The sequence below is a fragment of the Strix uralensis genome, chromosome 4, assembly GCF_047716275.1.
Source record: "Strix uralensis isolate ZFMK-TIS-50842 chromosome 4, bStrUra1, whole genome shotgun sequence".
NCBI classification, from domain to species: domain Eukaryota; kingdom Metazoa; phylum Chordata; class Aves; order Strigiformes; family Strigidae; genus Strix; species Strix uralensis.
The window spans coordinates 96,076,576-96,095,910 of NC_133975.1; the positions used below are offsets into that span (position 1 = coordinate 96,076,576).

Here is a 19,335-nt window from a genome sequence, read left to right on the forward strand (position 1 = left end):
ATCAGAGACAGAAACCTGATACTCATTTTCAAACAGCTTCAAGCCCAAAGACAGCCCGAATATCTGCAACTTATTGCCCCCTCCACCCCCTTGCAATATTAGTTCACCCAGTAAAACATACTACCTCTTCTTAAAAAACCATATTGCTCTTGATCTTTGAAGAGAAGGGAATACTGAGCTGAACATACTTCACCTGGTTCCCAGAAGAGGCTTATTTTTGAAGTCTCATGGCAGCCTAGCGGCCAAATCCTATGAAACGCAGAACAGAACGCTCTCAGCTGAAACACTGAAAGAGATGCTATCTACCAGGCTATGTGCTACAGAGCCATTTACACCAGACAGGAACGTGTAAGAGGAAGTGGTAAGACCACGACTTCCCATCCATTAAGTTCAGCTCGTTCTCAACACCTCCCATAATTAGTTTTTCTTTCTGTTAAGCACCAAGACTCCACCAATTTCTGTCAACTTGTCAGAGGAAGCTTACTGCGCTCTGCATCTGGCTGGAAGAACCCAGTTTACCCATGGGGCCTGGCAAGCACAACTAGGAAACAAAACAACCACAGCTGTGCCATCCTTTGCAGCACAAAGGCAAGCCTGCCATCCTGGAGACTCATGCAGCAGTAGAGGATTATTAATGGAATAACAATTCAACTGGCTTCTTTCCACTGAACTGTAACCTAAGGCTTTACCCAGCTACCATGTAATTGTTCTTCTGTATTTAGACAAATGGCCTTGGCCAGGGGTGAGGAGAGTGTCCTGCCCCATTAACGACTGGCCACAGAGCTCCCAAACAGGGCAGGGCTTTCCCAGGGTCACACTATTTTCTGCCAGGCACTTTCTGCCCAGCTCTTCATTTGTGGTGCCCTTAACTCCTGACTATGTTTTCAGCTTTTATTTTGCCATCTCTTGAAGATAAAAGGTTAAAGATACACTCTAAACAACTGCTTGTTATGTTAGGAGGCACAGTTGTTAGTTAAGCACTGAGGAGCTGATCCCTCCTTTGTGCAGGCACTGAGCTCTCATTGACTGAAACACACCTCTGGCAGCCACTTGTTCTTCGAGATTCAGCCTCCAGTAATCTGCCTTACACCATTACTGCAACATGATACCATTCAAACAAATTAATTATTTGCATGACACAGTTTTACCAGCTTTTGAATTTCATATAAACATTTCCACCACACACACAGAGAGACCCAAATTCATTCATGAATTTCAGGCACTTAACAAAGGTACCTTCATTACAAGCTTTGTCTCCGCAGGCTCCCATTTGTAGTTACTAGAGCCTGTGAAGGCAGCTAGAGATGGGCACATCCTGGAGACAAAAGTGGACTTTGAGCATTCCTGATGCTATCATTCCTGCATCTTTCCAGCACCTATTTACAGATGCTTAAAGCATATACAGCACTGATTTATCCACCTCAGTGAAATACGAGGTTACATAGGCTAATTTCAGGTGTTATCAAATGAGATTTTTTCTTTATCTTGTTCTTCTTCCAGGTAACAACAGGTACCTCACACCTCTGGGCAAGGAGGCAGCTGAACAAAGATGCCAGTTCTCATCTGTGTGTTGGGAACTGTCTCGTGATAAGACTAGAAAAGAATTCCTCAGTTTTAAGTAAAACGGTTTCATACTGCTCACGCTGGCCACCAAAAAAAAATCCTCTCCAAAAACCCCAAACCCTAAATTCTTTTTAAACCATCTTTAAAATCTGCTCAACAAACAGAGCACCAGGTGACCCATAGCAAATGGATCCAGAGAGGCACCATATGTTATCTTGTCCCTGCTTGCATAAAATGCTTAAGAGCTGTCATTTTCATGCCTGAAACATGCATCTACTATTGACAGTGCTGGAGGCACACATTCTGGTCAGCTTGTCCATTCCTTTCTAGAGTTAAACAAACCTGCAGCATGTAAGGACTTTTATGACAATCACTTGGTAGTAAGCAATACACTGTTGGTAGGTTGAGTAAGAATTTAAGTTTTTATCTCCCACCATGAATGAAACAACCTAAATATGCTTCCATTATATAATTAGTCTTGATACATGCAACAACAAACCTGTCACACCTATGCTAAACAGCACGATTTTCACCACTTTGCACAACAGTTCCTAGCAACACCAAGGTGTTCAAAATAGATCCCTTGACAGTTTTCAAGCGTGCTCTTTGTGCACAGGCTCGTACTAACTTAGAACATATGCAGCTAACCAACTTGCTTCACTATACCTTCATTGTCTCTCAGACATGCCTCTCTTGGGTATTTCTTATGCCTAACTCACTCTTCAGTCACCTGCACTTAGATACTTTGACAGCACAATACAACATAAGAAGTTTTGCACTGCATCCACAACACTGACAGATCTTCCTCCCTTCTTCAACTGGTCTATGATGATCAGTATATAAGCATCTTCCCATATAGGGAGCATCTTCTGACGCCTGGAAGTGGTCCCCATTCAGCAGCCTTCCCTCACCATCTTCCCTGGTAGAGCTACGGTATGTAAAGAATTCCAAGAGTCTGGCTAAGAGCAGACTCAGGAATTGGACTGGACATCAGAGGATGCTGCCAAAAAGTGAAGCTCTTTTGCAGAGCTGCATGAAGGCTCAGCACTCAAGAAGCAGGGGATGCTGGAGATCCACCCCAACACCTCTCATTCCTGTGAGTACTGAAATTAAAATACCATCTAGAATACAGCAGCTCTCTCAGAGCAATTCTAAAAGGCACTGAGATTTCTACAACAAAAGGTGAAAGTAGCAGCCAGGACTGGGATGGAGAAGCAAAAGGACCTTCCTAAGTCAGTGCCAAGGTGGATAACATGGATGAGGTTGTTGAGCAGCTGTGTGGCCTCACAAAGCAATATGCAAACTGATGCAAGTCTTGTGGTGAGCTGTGCTGGCCCTAAGAAAGGCACAAGGGGCCAAACAGTGCAGCGCACTAACACAGAACTGACAAAACATCTGCTTTACTACCAGGTTTGCCACGATCTGCAACATGACCTTGGATGAGTCACTCCACCTCTCTGTGCCTCTGGCTGCCATCTGACTAATTAGACTAAACTATCTGGTGTGAGAGCTGCATCTAACTATAGATTAGTTTAGCAGGTAGCACAATTGGTTACCGATACTGCCAAAAGCCGTCAAGCAAAACTGGAATACAGAGAGCAACTGTGGCCAGTCACTTGCAGAAGCACTGAATTCACACAGAGTCAAAAAGGCTGCACAAGTAGGCGGCTCTCAGCACTGGTCTCATTTGCCTAGTCATCTGTGTCACACGGATTCCCAAGTTTACCAAAGCATTTCTTTCAGGGAGCCTGAAGGTGCATCTCTAAGCCAGACACAAGCATTTGTATTTAACAGCATATTCAATAAGCTTCTCTGTACAGCACTTAAGAGTGAGTAATTAAAGGAAATATTAGTGCAGTAGAGCTTCTCATTAGCAACCTAATTAGCCTTCTGAAAATAATTAACATTCCTTTCTATAATGGGAACAGATGACCCATTACATCCATCAGACAAGCAAAACAAATGCTGAAGGTACGGGAGATTTGTTCAGGGAGACAAGCAAGAGAAGCATCCAGCAGCAGTACCAGTGAAAAGGAAGAAGATGGGCACAAATGCCCATGACTCACAAAGACTGGACTATGCAAGTGGGTGTGCAGGACTGGTACATGCCTAACGGTCTGATGTGTACATCCAGGAATCACACTGAGAATTTTCCTTCCTCTACCTCTATGAGCCACTGAAAAAGTAACAGCTGAGATGCTGAAAACTTATGATACTCAACTTATTTTGAAAGCCAGATTTAAAGGCTGTCAAATTCAACTATTCAGTCACAAACAGCTCTCTCCATATGCAAAAATTCCCCAAAGGTCATATGTTTTGACTATTAAAACACTCTCAAAATGCCATTAAAATAAACCATGATTTAATCTCACATGCAGCCCATTTCTACGGCCCACAGGAACAAGTGAGGTGATGGCTATGAACAGCATGAAGCACACCTCTCCAAGTTTCACAGGGTGGTGCTCTGAGCAGTTAACATGCCCTGAAAGAGTTAGGTGTATGTTTCTTGATCACTACATGTTTGAAATCAGTGTGGGTGAGCAGAGTGTCACAAACATCAGTGTTGTGGGATGTGTGTGTATGTATGGCTGAGAGAAAGCAAAGGATACAGGTTAAATATCACTGCCTGGTGCAGCAAGAACTGTGGTATGACAACAGTTTGATGCACTGTTTCAGTGCAAGACAACAGATAAAGGAGAAGTAAGACATGATGGAGCTGAGCTTCCCAACATCCACATATTCAGGTAACAGCAAACATAACAAATCATGAACATGCAGTTGCATTTTCAGCCATTTCCGTGTTTGATGCATATTTACATTTCCCTGGCAGGAAAGCTGAATACTCATACTCTTCAAGTGTGATTGCAGTGAGGGCGAAGCTCAGCCGTACAGAAGCTTCCCCAGCTACATCACTATGGAAACCACAAATTCACCGCCTGTTCTGTTAGTCTACTTCTTTCGCTGATTAAAAAAAAAAAGTAAAGTATTCTTCCAGTTCATCATCTTCTCACTTCTGTCAAGACCACAGGAGGACAAACACATTTTACCTGCTTCAGGACCAACCACTCCTTCCTTGAGAGCCCTTTTTGTGAAACCTAACCCACCTCTCAAACCCATTTGAGCAATCTTCCTCCCAGGATGCTTCCATCACTTCAGTGAGGACTCTTCAAATGCAGTCTGGGATTCTATCTTAGCCTCCACAGCTTCCAACAACTCCAGAGGTGACTCACTCTAGGGCAAATACATCTAGCTGGCATAATAAGAAGCTGAAAACTGTTCTGGACACTTAATAGTGTCTTGTTTTGACTGAAGTATCATTTACTTACTTTCCTCAAAGCTCTTTAAGAACATTTGAAGTGGTCTCAAAATGGGGTAGGGCACATTACAAGACAGCTGTAAATGCAAGGGTTAAACTTTTGCTTTCAGAAGTCCATAATTTCTACAGTAGTTGCTAGTTACAGATAGCTTTTCCCACACTAAAAGTCTGAGGATCTCTCAGCAAAAGCCTAATAGCCAAGAGCAATTCTGGAAGATGCAGAAGGAAAATGGGGAAAATGCTCAGTATGGCATGGTGCAGCCTGGGCATGTGAAATGGCTGAAGGAATCTTAATACCAACCAGCAGGAGGGAAAAAGCAAAAAAAGAGTAAAAACCCCTCCACATCTAACTATGTGCATTTTATGCTGAGGAACAGCTTCCAAACAAACCTTCAGCAACGCCTTCTCTCACACCGGGCACCTCTTATCTGAGCTCAGAGAGGTTCCCCATAGGAGGGGAATTTAGTCTCTGCAGCTCCATAAGTCCTCAGTCCCTCTCAACTTCAGCTGCCAACTGACAACCATTACATAGACAAATGCCCACTAGTAAACAAGTTGAGAAAAACTAGCTATGTCACAGATGTTCCCAAACAGCCATTTAAATACACTCCTCTCCATTAAAGCATTCTGCATGGAGAGAAAAATCCTGCCTGTGCTCAGCTCAGGGAACTTTTAGCAGATGACTCTTCAGCTTCTCAGCAAGATAGAGCTAGGAATAAACTGTCATAGTATAAATTCTCTTACAAAAACCAAAGCAACACTACACAAAAGATGCAGCCCCCCACCTCCCTTTTGCAAAATGGGCCAGAGCAGTCAGTGCTTCCATCTCGGTTCTAACTCACTGCCCTCACCTCACAGCCAATTCCAGGCTGGCATTACCAGATGCGTCCCAGTTTCGTTGGTGTTACAAGAGTTCCTACCAACAGCCCACAGGATGATCAAAGGTAACTTCTGTGTCCTCAAGGATCTCACAACAATGCACAAGCCAGTTTCACGGAGGACAAGCTGAGCGGAGTGGTGATCAGAGTCAGCAGGGTCGTGTCCCCATGGCTTTGGAAGCAGATCTGTCTGCATCTCCAGCAGACAGCATCCTGAACAGCCTGAGTGGATGGAACATACAGGAGGCAATGAAGGAATGAATAATTCATAGTCTTGTTCTGCTGCCAATGGATCTATGTTTTCTTGTGCCCGTACGGCACTCAGTTTTTGTTTTAACAGTAATAGGAGAAGTCTGCGCTTCCTTTGATGGTTCTTGAGGGCAGGCGATAAGCAGCTTTTGCTCTACTCACAGCAATAGTACCATACACCAGAGCGCTTGCCAGACACAGCTTTCTTCAGAAGTACTCATGGCTGCATCACTGACAAAACAGCTGGACTCATTCCAAGGCTCGGTCCATCACCAACAGCCTTCCCAGGAAGCTGCTAACACTTGCTTTGTCATACCCTTGCAGCACGGGTCTGGACTTTACTGCTCAGTAGATGACACTTTTCGACCAACTGAAGCCCTGTATTCAGCTACACAATGGGCAGCAAGATCACAGTCAGAGCTCGAGGCAGCAGCTGACCCTGCTTATCCACACTGTTAGCATTAAGTCTACTGCTTCCCTTCAGCATCTGACAGGGTCTGCTCCCATCTCAGAGAGGGACAGTGGTCTATCAGAGCAAGAACACCTACAAGGGTGGGACAACAGAATACTCTAGCACAGAATCTCTTGGGCACTACCACTAAGAGAGGGTAATGAGACACCCAAGACAAGATAGGCTGAGGGAGGGTAGTGCTACATGAATCTGAATTTTATGTATGTAGCACCTACATATTCAAAGTGAGTTCCCAGTTAGAGATAAAGCACTGTGCATGACCTATCCATGAAACCTTATCCACAATAGGGAAAACAATACTGTAGCCTGAACTGCTGCAAGTTGTATCAGAGCACCTGTGCTTAACCTCCTGTTAGGGCACCACGCAGCAGACTGCAGACACACAGAGCACTCTGAAAATGCTGCAGGGTCTGGAGATTGTCATTCTGGTTCCACAATGTCCAGCCCATCTACCAGGATCAATATAACATTTCGCTCCAGGATATAAATCACCCTTCCAAATTTGATAGCAGTTTACATCCACTCTGTGCAACAGACTGCCACAGATACAGGCGAGTGGCAAGATGAGCCTAAAAGGATTAGTAGAGTAACACACTGGTGAATCAGGTGCAGAGACTGCACTGCTTGTTAGGGCCAGGAATAGATTCCTCATCACCGACTCACACCTGTGCTTTTACCACCAGAGAGAACAACCCTCTGCTCTTTACCTACTGCTCTGGTTTAGCTCAGAGATGCTGCTCCACTGTCCTGATTGTTTTAACTGCCTAAGGCTATCCGAGTGTGAGATTTTAAAGAGACAATAACACTGAAATAAGTTTGGCAATATAAATTACAAGCAATCAGAAGATGTGACTCAAAGCAGACAAAAATCAAGGGTGACGTATGCAAATGGCAATCTTACACTTCCAGAAAGCAACTTGCAGTTTGAACCAACTGAAATAACTTCACATTTTTACCATCCTTTATGCACTCTACATATTTAAATTTCAAAGGTCCCATCTACAACGCAGTCAGCTCTGTACTAGGAGAACTGCTCTGGTTTTCTGGTCTACGAGTGCACTCCCACCGGTTTTACCCTCCAGCCCTTACCTTTTCCGGGGAGGAATCCTGGAGCTCTCCCACTTTTTGGTCAGCTCCTGGTTCACAGCATCCGTGGGTCGACCAGGTTGCCTCCAGCAAGTCTTGAGCTGTTTCAGATGCCAGCCGTTTTTGGACCAGGTGTGTGTGACTGACAGCTAATACACCAAACAGCCAGCCTTCCTAAACCAAAGAGGTACAGTTTAGTCTTAATGAAACACAGCGCAAGAGAGGATTTAAACACTGAAAGGGCTATGTGTATGGATAGCTTAGCTCTGGTACATTGGGCCTTGGAAGACCTGACTTCTTCAGAGCCCCAGGCAGGGCACCTGTACCTGCCCCTTGACCAGGGTGGCTCCCTGGCAGCTGCCTCTCCTCTGGTGACGCTGAGCCTTTCGATTCTCCCCTGTCCTTCTGGATCCCAGCCACAGCAAACACACAGAGCAACTTCACTGGTACTAGTAACCAAAGGTTCCTCACTGCTACCATCTCAGTCAAGGCCTCGGTTAACCCTTGAAGTGTCTACCACAAAGTGCTTTATCTCTATTTTCCCAGCCAATCCCCCAATTTTTGAAGTAAGCCTCACCGCTGACTCCTTTTCATCCCCATCCTCCCTCTCCTAACGTTGCCTCCCTATCTTCCCCTCCTCCTCACTTCTCCAATCATCACACTTTTCTTCTTCTCCCTTCCCCACTCTGGGATAGAGCACGGACTTCATGTAAGCAGGCCCTTGTTACTGCCACCCACCTCCTACTCCAGCCTGTTCCTGGGGGCACCGGCGCTGCCTATTCCCCCCAGCTCCAGTGACCCGACTGCCTTTCACCTCTGTGTTGGGCTCAGGCAGCACAGCTGCATGACCCGAGCAAGCGGAGCCCATGAGCTGGGGCTGTACTTCTCCTTCTCTTCGAGCGCTGACATTTAGGATGCCACACTCACGATTTTCACAGAAGTCATGCCTCGAGGTGCCAGCTCCAACACACAAGTATCTAACATCATATTCGCGTCACCCTCACAGATCTTACACTCCAAGGGCTTGTCTATACATAGCATTTTTCTGGATTAATTGCATGTGAAGAAGTTAGAGCAAGGACATTTATGTATCAGACTGTGTAACAAATGGGATCTTCACATTTTCCTAACAAATATCCGAGTTTTTGAGCATCAAAATCCAACAGGAATTCAAGAGAAACATTTTTCTTAAAAAATGAACAAAAAACCTACACTGTTTTTATTTAGATAACACTGAACTACAAAAACACTCCAATTAAAAATGCAGATTAAATAACTAATCCTCCCCCAACAAAACCTTCCCATCAAGATTATCAGAGCAATGAATAGCATAAAACCACTAATTAAATCAATGTAACATGGGTATTATAGAAACACATTTAGCACCTTCTGTCTATGCACTGAGGCTTACATCTACTTTGGAGTCTCTCTTATCATGAGATATAGTTGCTATTTTAACAGCTAGGTATTTGTACATCAAACTGGGGAAGAACTTGGTTGTTAGCTAAATCTGGTATAAATTGTTCTAAAGTTGATGTTCCTAAAAATTATTTGCACATCTTCTATTTTTATTATACATATTTTGTCACAGTTGGAGATAAGTTTCTACTGAACTATTTATCAGACACATGCAAACAAAATTTTAAAAAGCATTTCCCTAGAATCGCAAGAACACTGAGAATGCTTTTTACGTAGTCAGATCTATTTGTCTGTAATTTGATTTGTACAATAATAAAGAACAAAATCATACAAAATAAGCAACTGCAACACACTCCCAACTCCTTCAGTGCAGAAATACGAACATTACACAAGGCTTCAAGCCAATCTAACTTTAGGACAACACAGTCCCACTCAATTCAGCCCCTTCCCTGGCACCGGCACTCAGACTACCCATGGGGTTTCACCAGGAGCCAGACCAAGGAACTCATCAGCCCTTTGAATGCTACCCCCATGCTACCCTAAAGCCTGTTAGCTCTCAGCTCTATCACCTCTCAGATCTGGCTCACAGGCCACTGCCCAGCAGAAGTTCCTTTTTCACAAAAACTTCATTTCTATGAACTCAAAGTGCTGGAGAAACCATACCTTTATTACATATGTATCTACACTTGAAGAGTTTCTTCAATTATTATTTTCTTTCATTAGCAAAGACTAAGTCATAACAGACATGAGCAAAGAGGTGGAGCTGAAGATAAAGGTTCGACCCTAAAGCTCACATGATTAGTACAATGCTTAAGCTGTACAGAAAAGGGGATTTGTTTTTTCTTTTGTATATAAATGAACTTTCTGTGTTGAAATACTAATGATTAAAAATGCATAAGGTCTGTAGTAGGGAAAAAAACAAACAACAGTGGTGTGACCATTCAATTGCATATACAGAAATAGTTAAAATCTAAAATCCAATACTAGGCCAGACTCAGGCCTCCCAAAACAGCCCTTGCCCATACTCTGACTGTTCCTCTGACACAGACACCTGGCATCAGCAGGTTGGGACCTCATATTAGCATAATTTAGCAGTAGTGCTCATCAAATGTAAATACAAAGAACAAGCAAACAAAAAGGAAAGCCAATTCCTGACTGGGAAGTGGTTACTCGTGTGTTCCCTCAACTGTCTATTTTAGTGTTTACACTTTATCATTTGCCAAGTGCTCCAAAAAAGAAAGCTCAGGTCCATCCAACAACTTAGTGATAAACTGTCCAACAGAGAAACCAAGTCACAACACTCCTCCATGTCTTATCTGGGATTGTCCTGGGAAGAAAGTGCTAAATTTGGAAACAGAAAGCGAGTATCTGTCTTCTCAGAAACTCACCCTGCTCTGGCAAGACTTACCCGGAGGGTGATGCGGATTTCACTTTCAACTGAAGTCCCAACACGCCTTTTGATGAGGACTTTTGAACCTGCACATAGATCAGCTGGAATCTGAACATCTCTGAACCTAGACTGGTAGACAGAGCACAAAACATGGTAGGTTTGGCTGAATTTCCTTCCCAAAAGGACCAAATTATCTCAGAGAGATACCCAGGGCATGCATTGCTACAGACTCCCCAGCTCCGGAAAAGGAAACGTCTCTCCTCTGGAACAACAACAACAAAGTAATTGGAAAAACAACTCTGTAAAGCAACAACTTGCAGTTACCCGAGGAAAACACTTGATATCCCAAGGTTAGGTGCATCCTTTCCCAGATAGCTCCAGGTGGGTCCTATCTACTGAAAACTTCTGGCAAAGCCTTGAGAAGCACATTAGAGCTCCAGAGTTTCAGATTTCTTTCAAAAGCCACGCCACCACCCAATAGCTGAAGAGGCTACCCCCACACAACTACAGTATCCACAAATGCTTCTGTGGCTATTTATCACCAAAAGCAGAAATGCATTTAGAGTAACTGCCAAGAGTCTTTATTTTTTGTTGCTGTTATCCTGCAATCTGTTTAAAAAAAAAAAACAAAAAAACTTAGGTTTCAAACAAACACACAATCAAATATCCTTGTGCTGCTAGATCTGTCTTACATTATTAGACTCTCGCTTACTTTTTTCTCTGTGTACACCCATCCCTGCTTATGTTCCTTCTATTCTGTTCCTGTTAAGGCAATGAAAATTAACCAGATGGGTTTACATTCAGGTTTTCATGCTTTACTGCAGCTCTCAACATTTTTGGGCCAATGGGTCACTGAGTGTTTTAAGACTTCTCACAGCTTGCCACGTATCCCTGCCATCTACCTTTTAACATAAATCTCTCCCCCATTTGCTTATTTTTCATGTTCCGAAGGATGAGCTACAGACTACTTTATGTAAGCTGTTGAAGCATCAAAAACCGACAGATCCGTAAGAGGGAATGGTTATTTACTCATATATACTTACATGCGCCTGACTATCTTTAAGAGCTCATCTAACGTTTTTTTCTGTTGATTTCAGGTTCTGTGAATACTTCTCTCTAAAACTGGGATCAAATTTGACCTCGCAATATGGCAAGTTAAGCAGGAGGTGAGTTAAAAAGGAGCAACTCTTACAAAACTCCACCTACACTTGCTTTATGAAGAAGTACAGAACACATGTTACATCATGAAAGCAAATTCACTGGCTTTTTGGTAATTGAAGGCAGGGTACTGTTGCTTAGCAACTTATCTGATTACCATTTTTTCAAGTATCACATGCACACTTAGATATGTTGCATAATAATGTCTCACTTTTATGCTGCCTAACCCAACTGAAAAAAAAAAAGGGGGGGGGGGGGGAGGGAGCTACCCAAATTAATGCCTGTAGTCTCTTTTCTAGCAAAAGAGAAAGTATAAGATAGTGGGTCATAAACAGGTTGAAACATTAGTATTCCTGAATTTTATTCCTGCCTTTTTCTGGCTTGCTGAATGTGCTTATACAAGCATTTTATTTTATCTACTTGTCTGCAAAATGACACTAATAATACCAGCCTCACAGAGACACACTGAAAATTCATTAAGAATAGAGAGATTCTCAGACGTTGAAGTGCTGGTGTTAGCACTTACAGCTTTTTAGTACTCCGAACGTTGCTAAGCCCTGGTCCAAAGCATAGCAAATTTTAATCATTGTCATGACATTGTTCAGTCCTTGCTTCTCAAACAAGGATCTCAAACCAAGAAAACTACATTTCTGCCATCAAAATGTGACACCTTCCTGTCATCTATGTCTGATACATAGCTGGGAAAAGATAAAAGAAAACAAAAAAGCTACTCCCACCGCCCCACACACAAGGTAGCAGACCCCAACTTGAAGCTGGAATACTAAGCGTTATCACAGCTCTTGGAGATTGTGCCATGAAAATCAGAGGTGAATCAGAACATGTGTATACATGACATTTTTAGAAATCAACATGCTCTACTTATTGATCTGATCTTTGAAAAACTAATTACACTCTAGCTAATCTATGAAAGAATTAAGCATTTAGTTGCCTTTATGATGAGCAGTAATACCTCATAATATAAACACCAAACTGAGGCATTGTTTCCAAAAGGATATAATTATCTAACAGGAAGTCTTGGATTCTAGAAATTGACTTTTTGCACATCTACAAGTTATATGCCAATACAGTATAACATAGTAAACTGCATACTTTATATATACACCTGAGTCTACCATTGCACAAAATGGGAATGGCTTAGCTGCCCAGGGCGCTCCAGATACCATGCTAGCCTCTGTCAGCTCAAGTGACTGAAGCTGATGTTTTGGAAACTCAGTATCTCATCTCCATGGTAAAGTATTAAGCAGCAAAAGCAAACCAAAAGCAACAACAGTCAAGCTCTATATTGCTAAGGAATCATTACATTACCTTCACAGCAGCTCTTCTCTTCCTAGTAGACATGGAAGCATTTTTATAAACTGTGCCCTACATCCTGCAGCTGTTGTGCAAGTCCACTTCCAATTAAAAGCTTAATTGTGAGATCTGCCTTGGAAAGAACTGCTGGATCAAAATAAACCAGATCACATGGCATCTATCATGCCACTAGGGGAAACTATATACACATCTTGAAAACACCAGAAATCACAAAAAGAAGTAACTCTTCCTCTAGAACTTACCGCAAGCATCCTTACCATAAACCTCTGCTGACATAAAGGACCAGTGTCCCATGGGTTAAGCAAGCCTGGCTTTGCTAGGTTGCAGGAGAGGAAAGAGCCAAATACACCACTATCATCAGGCACTCTCTGTCGGAAGCAGCAAGGAACCACTCTACCTAGAGCTCTGCATAGACACAGCCCCAGCCAAGATTTCTCAAGCCAGATTAGACTGGTGGAGCCAAATGAGTTTGACCATCTTCTGTGCATGTATTCTGGGTGAAAAAACTCAAAACAAAACAGACTCCCCATCCCCAGAAGGCACTTAGCAGTACACACAGCACTATGCCACAGCTACCCACGCTAAAGACAAAGCTTCCCCCTTCAGAAATACTTCATCGTCTCCTTCATGCTCCCAGCAGAGTCAAGGAGAACAGGACAGAAAGGTGCTCCACAGAAGTCCTTCATATAGGCTACCTTCAATACATGGTGCACCCGAGAGCAAAGATCCAGCAAGGAAGGAGTCAAACAGCAGCTTCACCACTCTATGCTATCAACACTTATCTAATGACTACTAATGCTTGGATCTTATGCAATGAAAGCAAGACAGCACAGCATTTGTGGTAGGGAAGATGCCCTCAGTCATTTAATCCAGCTTTGACAGAAGCCTGTGAGGGTGGGGGAGTTCTGAAATAAGGTTGTGGTGAACTCTTGTGCACTGACACCAATAAAAATCCAGAAGAAAGGGTAACATAAAACACTTCTCTCTTTTATGCAGTGATTACACTTCTGAACTAGTAACTGATATTCTCATTCAGATATGCCTACAAACAAATCTCTAAAGCAGCCTAGCTTTTATTTAAGAGCAGAGCACACCTGCAAATACATGTCTTATACACTTGTTTTAGCTGGACTGCGAGGTGCATACTCTCTGGCTCACACTAGACATTATTGGGTGTATCATTTACAACCAGGAATGTAGCGCTCTGACTAACCAGAAAGAGCGCATTGCTCCCAATTGGCACAGATGTTGGTAATCTGTTCCTGCAGAGCCAAAGCCTTTGCCCAGTCTGGCTTTCTTTCAGGACTCTTTCTGGTTGCCTGCACAACCACCTCACCTAGGAGCTCAGACACCATCTGGATACTCCTGCCTCATGTACCGTCACAGAAAAGTGAAAAGCAGACCAGTTTATTTCTAACAGACAAGGCAAACCAGCCCTCTGTTCCCCCACCCGGTCTGTACTGAGCCTGCAGAGCTAAAAGCAAGCAACAGGGTCAGGTGATGAAGTCACCAGAGAATACTAAAACACATACAGGAAGCAGACCTGAGAAGTAAAAGGGGATCATTTACAAACCCATACCAAGCAAGCCACAAGCTGATAATACCTTTCATGTTGCAAAACATTAGCTACCTAGATGATCAATCTTCTTCCAGAAGAAGTAGGGAAAAATACCATACTTCACCTTTCACAACAGGCAGATTTTATTTTGAAAGAGAACTCACACTTGTATTGTTCAACTTCATGTCTTTCACTCCAGATGCAACCCAGGAACAGGGTGGACACTGCTTCATTTGCAGCCATACAGGAACACACAGGACAGACGGGACGACACAGAGGTTTGCTCAGGGGCTGTTTCCCCATCTGCAGGACGTGGCTCTGGCATCTGAAAGCTTACCAAGGTCCTGCAACTGCCTATGGAGGTGGGCAGCGCTTCCCACAAAAGGAAGGTGAGGAGTGGGAACAGAGGCTTTTCCTGCCTCCTGCTGGCAAACAATTTCTCTAAGTAATTGACCCATTTTCTACAGAATAATTAGCCCTAGGGAATGAAGCACTGCTGCCCTTTAATTAGCCATGTTGTTACCTCTCTTGTCTACCATGTAATAGCAGGCTGCCTGAGACTGTAAAAAGAAACAAAACAAAGCAACACAACAACTTAATTTCATTTTCTTAAACATGGCATTTATTAAAGGCAATCCAGAAACAAACAATCCTAAGGTAGAATTGGCAACAATAAAATTTCCCATTACCTCCATGATTTCATCATCAGAACAAGCAGGTCTCCTTCACGCCACTACCCTTTAAGTCTCCTCAATATATTAGGCTTCTCTTTTTCAGGAGCTTTTTCAGGATACTTTCCCTTCATCTTCCATGAGGAAAAACTTCTTTCTGCTGTCAAAGAGGACTCTGTGCCTAAAATCTAATCAAACCTCCTGCATATCACAGTTTATTAACATTTCATGCCGTTTCTTGCAACAGCACTCAGTAGCTTGGATAAGGACAGAAGTCCTTTAGTCTAAGGAGATTAGATTTGCATACCACGAACAAAGAGCACAAGAAATCACACCACAGCCAGCATGGCAACTCCAGAACTGGCAAAGGACTCTTCAAACAAGTCTCACACAGATGATCCTCAGTGACCAAACCCATGCTGCAGAGGAAAGAGCAAACCTACAAAGTCTGGCTCCAGTCTCTGTGGTAAGTATGATTCTGAGGATACGAACAAGACTTCCCATCAAAACGTGTGATGACAACAAAAAGATGAGGTTTTTTCCCCTGGGAAGAGTGCACAGTCTCCTTTCCCTCTCCCCCACTCCCCCCAGACCTCCTCCTTCCTGGCATGCTCAGTTCTCGACTGTGGCTCATTTCTAATGCTTCAGAGGAAAGTGAAAACGAAATTCATCTGGCTCATTACGCCATGAGAGGAAATACCCTTCCTGGACACAATACAGTGACTGCCGGCAGCCCTGAAGCACTTGAGCTGAGTACAGTCATTGTCTTAACCAAATGGACAGGTATTACAATCACATTTAGGACACTGCAAAATAACAAACTCCTCTCCAGAGTTCTTGATGTGTGTGAATAAGTAGATCCACAAATTACAAGGCCAAAGGGATCCCTACATATTCATTCCTTCGGACTTCTCCAAGATGCTGAATTAAAGTACAGATTGTAAAAAGATACCTCCATTTAAAGACTCCAAACACTGTCAAGTCCGCCACCTTACCCAAAAACCTCTTCCTGTCTTACACTCAAAGTCAGTAACCTGCATCTCCCTTCAAGGTTAAATTTGCCTTTCACTGCTCGGCACCGCATCACGTTATGACATTGTCAGCAAAACCACAGAGTCCCCACTATCAGGTATCATTTCCATATGTATGCTGAGATCTGGGTTACTCTCAACCCACATGTCTATAAGCTATCCACAACTCTTGTTTTAGTTCCCTCTTGACCATTTCTGTAAACTGCCATGGGATCTTGCCACAAGAATGCCATGGTTCGAACCCTCCCAACAAAGCGGCTCGTTTTCTGCCTCCGCCATCACCCCGCAGTAGAGAACAGCAATACTGACCGTGCTGCCAGAGCCTCGGCAAGGAGATGTTATCCAGTGAGAAACAGCACCTGTTTGCCCCTCCATTTCCCTTCCACCAGACTATACTACTTCCTTTTTCAGTTAGTCTGTATCAGAGGATCTTAAAACGTTTCACACTGAGTAAATTGCTTGTAACACTTCTGCTGACCTTTGTTTAGGAAGCTGCTATAGCTACTAGTTAAACCAAATGATTTGGGAGTTAACTCTTGTTTCAATTTGACATCTGTCTCTGAAATGCCACCCTTCTGTACCTCAGGTTCCCCTTCTACAAACAGGGGTACGCCCATGTTCTTCAGTAGGAGCCTCAACACAGACTATGAAATTTGCAGACATATGCACAAAGCTCCTCAGGGAGAAAACATCTGCTTTCAAATTAAGTGAACAATCTTAATTTATCCACAGTAGTGAGTTGATGTCACCACACACAGAAAAACTGACATCCCTGCATGGAAGAGGTCATACCTTCTCACTGGGACTGGGTGCCAGGATTCAGGAAGGACCTTCAGGATGTGCTGTGGGCATCAGAGTGTCTTACAGACTTCCCACAGTGTTCTTCCTCAGTGCTGGCCAAAAGGGGCTACAGGCATTAACGATTCCATGTCAGTAAGTCTTCCTTTCCTGTTTCCTAATAATTTTATGGTAATTTTTTCTTTTCAGGACTTCTTATTTACCACCAAACAGTAACTAGCCCCATCTCTAACTGATGCCGTACATACATTAATGCATTTGCGTTCCTGGAAACCACAGAGCAGAGCTCTTTGGGCAATCTGTTCTTCTTACAAATCCCCAACGCACACAGCTCCGGCAGTCACGGAGCTGTTACCACCTCGCCTGCGAAAAAATTCAGCTCCTGCAGGGACTGCTTTTTCCTCAGAATTAAGAGGGAAACAGGACAAACCTGTCAAATAGATTATGTCAGAGAACAATACAAAATATTTAATGTGACAGAGTTTTACTGCTTCTGGTATGTAATTAGGAGTCTTAACAAGTTTGTACTTCCCCAGTAGTTTTGGGCCAGCAATGCCAAACACTCTCTAGGAAGTCCCTCCCGGTGTAACGCTCCAACTCAAGATGAGAGGGCCGAGCCAGCCTCCCAGCATCCCTGCTCCTGAGCATCCTAGAGAATTTTCAAAACCCTAACGCAAAGAATGGGGGACAGAAGGAATCAGGTTTTTCCATTTTGCCAAAATTCAACTGTTTTGCATATTTTTCCATTCCAAAAATGGAACAAGAGCAAACATCTTGAGACTAATTTAGATTTTTTTTTAAACGGGAAAACCTCTCATTTTCAGATGATTGTAATATCCGGGTCCCTGACCTCTGGGCTTTACACACATGAGCAATTCACAAGGTTATAGAGAAGTCACTGAAAGGCTCACAGCCAGCCCCTACCTCCCAATTCTGCCCTGCCGACACTGGGATCGGCAGATCTATCCCTCCTTTCCCGGAATAAAGTTTTGCTGAAATCAATACAAAAAGATGTTTCAAAACACTTTGGTTTTGTCAAAAAAGGGGGCACTTTTCAGTGAAAAGCAGCTCCAATTTCAACAACTCTCCCACCCTGCTCCCCCACAGCCCCCAGCCCCTCCCCGCTGGGCCGGGAGCTCCCCAGCAAAAACCTCCTCGACACCCCCCGCCCCGGCGCTCGCCCCGAGGGGCGGCGGGGCCCAGCCGAGGGGGGCGGCGGGGGGCGGCGCCCCGGCAGACGCCCGCTCCCTCAGGCCGCGCCGCGCGGCCCCGCTCCCCGGGAGGGGGCGACACCCGGTGCCCGGGCCCCGCCGCGCCATCCCGGGGCCCCCCGCGGGGCCGGCGGGCGGGGAGGGAGGGAGGGAAGGGAAGGAAGGAAGGAAGGAGGGAGGGAGGCTGGCGCTCCGCCGCCCGGGGAACCGCCGCCCGCCCTTTGTCTCGCCGAGGCCGGCGCCCGGCCGGCTTCCCCGCGCGACGCCCACCCGGCGGGAAGCGCGGCCGCAGCCCGGCGGAGGCTACACGGCCCCTCCTGCCGCCAGAAAGCGAAACCAACGGCGCCGGCCGCCGCCTTCCGCCGCGGGCGACGCATCCCCCGCCGCCGCCGCTCGGCTGCGGGGAGGCCGCCGCGGACCTACCGGCGGGGCGGGCGTGGGGGCGGCGGCGGGCCGCGGGCAGGTGCCGGTGCCACGGCTCGGGCCCCCCCCCGCCCTCCCGGCCGCGCCGTGGCTCTTCGCCTCACCGGAGTCCATGGGTGCCCGGCGGCGGGAGGTGAAGTGTGCCCGTGACACTCGCCCGTAGTATGGATGCGGTTGCAATCTGCACATGCTCGCTTCCGACAGCCAGCCGGCCTGCCCCGCCACCTTCCCTTAACTCTTTCCCTACTGCCCCGCACTGCCTCCCCGCCGGCGGAGCGGCGGCGGCCCGGCCCCCGCCAGCCTCCCCCCGGGCCGCCGGCCCCGCGCCCTCCCGCGGAGGTGCCGCCGGTTTGGTCGGTCCGCAGCCGGGGGGGGAGGGGGGAAGCACCTGGGCGGGTGGTTGCCCCCGAGGCCTGGCGGGACGGGCGGGGGGGGGGACAAAACCTAAACCCGGCGGGGGCAGCCCCCGGGGCGGGACGTGCCCCCCCGGAACAGCGGGCCCTGTGCTCAGGTGTGTGGCGGGAGCACCCTGCGCAGGCAGCTCCCCCAAACCCCGCGGTGTTTGCTCTGGCTGGGCACACGATGTGGCAGCGCGTCTTGGCTGGTGAGCCCGCGCTACGGGTTCCTCGTATTTACTCTTCTAAAGAAATCCGTAACAAAAACAAATAAACCCCCCGAGCAGCTAAAGGGATGTAACCCCCATGCGCCTGATGTTGAATCTGGATGCTGACAGGACATCCCTGCAGTGCAGGAAATCAAGCACAACTATCAAAGGAAATA

The 19,335-nt window shown here is 45.5% G+C and overlaps 1 protein-coding gene across 3 annotated transcripts in view; it reads right to left on the reverse strand.

Annotated features, from left to right (window-relative positions):
• TMEM229B (transmembrane protein 229B) overlaps window positions 1-18,920 on the reverse strand; it is a 40,442-nt gene extending 21,522 nt beyond the window's left edge. Inside the window, exons 1-3 of one of the 3 annotated variants that reach the window (XM_074868074.1) lie at window positions 18,660-18,920; window positions 10,392-10,502; window positions 7,568-7,738 (exon numbers count right to left, since the gene is read on the reverse strand). The gene's annotated coding sequence lies outside the window, so the exon portion shown is untranslated. Of the gene's footprint in view, window positions 1-5,730; window positions 5,980-7,567; window positions 7,739-10,391; window positions 10,503-18,659 lie in introns of those variants that run through there. The other 2 variants (XM_074868075.1, XM_074868072.1) reach the window with 2 other exon arrangements.
• Window positions 18,921-19,335: the final 415 nt, after the last annotated feature.